Source organism: Impatiens glandulifera, chromosome 6 (genome assembly GCF_907164915.1).
Source record: "Impatiens glandulifera chromosome 6, dImpGla2.1, whole genome shotgun sequence".
NCBI lineage: Eukaryota > Viridiplantae > Streptophyta > Magnoliopsida > Ericales > Balsaminaceae > Impatiens > Impatiens glandulifera.
In genome coordinates this window covers 51,876,047-51,880,662 of record NC_061867.1, presented here as the reverse complement: position 1 = coordinate 51,880,662, position 4,616 = coordinate 51,876,047, and the positions used below count along the sequence as shown (strand labels likewise).

Here is a 4,616-nt window from a genome sequence, read left to right as displayed (position 1 = left end):
TAATAATTTCAATTATATATTATATTAATTATAAAATTTAATTTTCAGTTATCATATTATATTAATTATAATATAAAACTTAACCCGTAATAAAATCAAGAATTTCAAATATATATTATATTAATTATAAAATGTAACTTTCCGTTATCCCATTAATATAAAATAGGAAAAAAATTGTAATTATCATGTTTAGCATTAAATACTAATTACCACTAGTAAAAAAGTAGTCAATAGCGACGTAATTAACAACAATATATTGTTACCGTTGTTGTCCAATATAAAGAATAAACAATTACCTATTATTAATAACCAACTGCCATCTTATCCTTTCCATTTTTTTAAATCTTTAAAGTTTAAACTTAAATCAAATAAACATAAAACCTTTCTAAAAATCTGTGAGAATTAGAGAGAGAGAGTATTCTAACAGTCCATTGACGAACCATCCTCTCTCTCCCAACCTCTTCATCTCCCATTGACGAACCTGCACAGCGGAGAAGACAAATGTCAAATCTAGGTGAGCGACCTCGTACGGGCATTGATAAGGATCGTCTTATTTACTCCTAATGTTTCACAAAAGGAAGCGGGAATCTATCTAAAAGGTGTTGACAAATTAATGTGCGATTCAAGCTCAATTTGTTCCAAATTCAGATGGAAAGTCAATTTAACTTATCCAGGTATGCCCAATCCCAATGGAAGACGATGTCGGTAATGCTTTGTTTCTTTAATGAGGTTTTGTTTGGCTAAGGTGTTTCAAGGGAGCAATTGTCTATAAATTTGGACGAGGAGACACATTATATGTATTTTATTTATGTATTTTGTTTGATCTCTTTGGTCCTATTCGTTATCTTCTTTTTGTTTGCTTCTAATGTTGATTCCTCACCTCTTCAAGTATTAGTCTACAAGGTGTTCGACAAAATGCTCACAAGAACATCTTCTTTGTCTTCAGCTGGTTATGCTTATATCTATAAGTTTTCTTCTTCATAGTATTACATCTGTTTTAGTTTTCTATTTGACTTCATATTGACTGGTTCATTTTATGTTTTTTATGTTCTTTTCCATTTGTGCAGGTGATAAAAGTTTATAGTCTTGTTATGCTTTAGAAATTTGATAGTGGTGTCATGGTGATCCAGAATAAGTCCCACAGTGATGAGGAGGTATCATGAATTGTTGTGTTGTATGCAGGACAATAATTCTTTTTAATTTCCTACATATGTTACAGTGATAAAACATGTTTTATATATTAAGAAAACCTTACTGTGAACATTTTCCATAGGAAGGCATTTAGAAAGAACATACAATGTTTATCACCTGAAGAAAAAACAAGTTTACAAGTGATAGTAAGATTTCTACATTTTCTTGGAAAAGCAGTTTATGTGTATCTATTTACGATCTCTTCAAATATTATATTATTGGCATTTGTTAGCCTCTTTGTACCCTGAGCTTTTGAGAATGCAATTTACAGACTACCTATCATTGATCATTTTTAGAAAGTTGCATATCATTTTGTGTATTTTATCTTTCTAATGCTGAAAGAAGGAGATGTTAAAGTAAATTGTTCATCATTTCATTTAGCTTGATGTACATCATCTGATTCGTGGATTCTACCACAAATCAAAAACTAATCAGCTTGAATCGCACATCAATTTTTTCTGGATTCTACCACGAAGAACCAATTTGTTTTTTCTAGGTATCAAACTATCATTTTTTATGATATATTTAAGTTTGTACACAAGGTATTTGATGAAAACCTTTAGATAATTTTATATCAGGTTCCAAATTTATTTTCTTTATTGCAATTTATATCAACTCCTCTATCTCATTTGTTTTGTTTTTTCTTGAGTATTATTGATATGGGTTTGATTTATTGTCTTTGTAAACAGGTATTTAAACCAAAACCAACAAATTGCAAGAGTATTCATGACTCATTATAATCTCTTCAAAGGTTAATCAATATGTGAGTAACATTATTTTAATTTCTGCTATCTTGTCAAACATACACCTTTATGAGATGTTAATAAAATTATGTAACTTCCTTTGAAAATTTTAGTTGTATATGTTTAGTTAATTTGTTGCATTTATAACTTGACAGAGATCTCCAAAGAACCTGAATGAGTGTCTAATTCTTTCTACTTGCAGTAATTTGACAAATCTTGAAAACGACAAGGAATTAATTTCATTTGCAAAGAAATTTTTATGACTAAGGTTTTATTAACTTTAAAATAATACCATTTTTCAGGGGAATTTGAATTTCACACAACCTCGCATATTATTCCAAGTGCTGTTAATCATAATGAATCTGAAAATATTGTGAGTTAAGATTATATTCTTTATGTATTTTATTCAATTGTATTGTTACTTATTTGTTAAATATGTTGTAGGATGCTGAGGAATTGCATAAATTCAACTTCAATAAAAACTAAAAGAAGATAAGATTTGTGTTTTTTTAAAAGAATTAAGGTTTAACTAGTTCACTAGTCATATTTTGTATAAATAATATTTCTATGTTACAGAAAGAAATGTAATATATAATTATATGAGGATATATTTTTGTATTAAAAATATTTATTTTGAGCTCCTCTGAAATTTTTATTTAAATTATATAAAATAAAATATAAAATTATACAACTAAATTTAACAACGGTATTAAATGATTTAGTCACCCTTTAGCGACGGTATCTTAGTAATGTAGTCAACACTTTAGCGACGGTATTTATTACCATGGCCATGTTTTAGCTACGGGACCAACAACAACAGTTGGCGACAAGCCTCTCTACCGTGGCCATTAACTTATAGCGACGGTAATCCGACTTTTAGAGACGGTGTTTACTGTCTACTGTCGTTGTTGCCATCTTTTTTACTATATAAAACATTTAAATCTACAATAAAATTTAGAATTTCAATTATATATTATATTAATTATAAATTTTAACTTTCACTTATTATCTTATATTAATTATAATATAAAACTTAACTTTCAGTTATCATATTATAATAATTATAAAATTTAACACAAAAACAATAATTATGAAAAACATAAACCGTGTAACTGCAATTAAATCAATATAATAAATCAATCCAACTTTTCATCTTCTTTTCCATTTAAATATTTATTTTCCTATAAATAATTTTACATCAACAAGGTTCAATTTAAGAGAGAAAAGTGATATTCTGCATATTCGGCAACTACAACGACATTTTATCTTTTGAATTCCATCTTGATTAAAGTGAGTAATAATTAAATTATATTAACATCAATTTCTCTATCAACATCATTATTTCATTAAATAATTAAATTGGTAATATGTTATGTTTCACCAATGTGTATTGTTCATTGTTTTTTTTCCAGAAATTTGATCATTTCAGCCCGCTGCAACAACGTCCTATCTTTTGAATTCGATCTTGGTTAAAGTACAAGTAATAATTAAATTTTATAACTAATTAATAAAATAAAAAATTTAAATGCATATAATCTCTTTATTCTTAGCATAATATTTTTTTTTTCTATTCTCCATTTTTTTTAAATATTATTATTACTTATTATAACGTTTAATTAATTAATTTATTATTCATATTATTTTATAATATTTGTCATATTTAATATATTTATATTATATTAATAATCTTTTTATTATTATTCAATCTAAATATTTTTAAAATTACTTTAGTTGAAGTTATCCAATATAATATTTGTTTTCCTATAAATAATTTTACATCAACAATGTTCAATTTAAGAGAGAAAAGTGATATTCTGCCTATTCGGTCTCCTTTTGCGGCTTTCACTGTTTTGTTTTTTTTCTCAGAAATTTTATCATTTTAGGCAACATTCTATCTTTTGAATTCCATCTTGGTTAAAGTGAGTAATAATTAAATTATATTAACATAAATTTCTTTATCAACATCATTATTTCATTCAATAATTAAATTGGTAATATCTTATGTTTCACCAATGTATTGTTCATTTGTTTTTCCAGGAATTTGATCATTTCAGGCCGCTGCAATAACGTCATATCTTTTGAATTCGATCTTGGTTAAAGTACAAGTAATAATTAAATTTTATGACTAATTAATAAAATAAAAAATTTAAATGCATATAATCTCTTTATTCTTAGCATAATATTTTTTTTTCTATTCTCCATTTTTTTTTTAAATATTATTATTACTTATTATAACGTTTAATCAATTAATTTATTATTCATATTATTTTATAATATTTGTCATATTTTATAATATTTGTCATATTTAATATATTTATATTATATTAATAATCTTTTTATTATTATTCAATCTAAATATTTTTAAAATTACTTTAGTTGAAGTTATCCAATATAATATTTTTTTTCCTATAAATAATTTTACATCAACAAGGTTCAATTTAAGAGAGAAGAGTGATATTATGCCTATTCGGTCTCCTTTTGCGACTTTCACTGTTTTGCTTTTTTTTCTGTAGGCAACTACAACAACATTCTATCTTTTGAATTCCATCTTGGTTAAAGTGAGTAATAATTAAATTATATTAACATCAATTTTTCTATCAACATCATTATTTCATTCAATAATTAAATTGATAATATGTTATGTTTCATCAATCTATTGTTCATTGTTTTTTTTCTCTAGGA

General features: G+C 25.4%; 1 long non-coding RNA gene across 2 annotated transcripts; it reads left to right on the top strand.

Annotated features, from left to right (window-relative positions):
• The first annotated feature begins 364 nt into the window (after positions 1 to 364).
• On the top strand, positions 365 to 2,534 carry LOC124942894. Of its 2 annotated transcripts, none has more exons than XR_007099766.1 (4): positions 365 to 674; positions 1,068 to 1,154; positions 1,881 to 1,954; positions 2,379 to 2,534. It is a non-coding gene; the product is annotated as an uncharacterized LOC124942894 (long non-coding RNA). The 2 variants fall into 2 exon arrangements; XR_007099765.1 differs by lacking the exon at positions 2,379 to 2,534 and adding an exon at positions 2,090 to 2,344.
• The last annotated feature ends 2,082 nt before the right edge of the window (positions 2,535 to 4,616 follow it).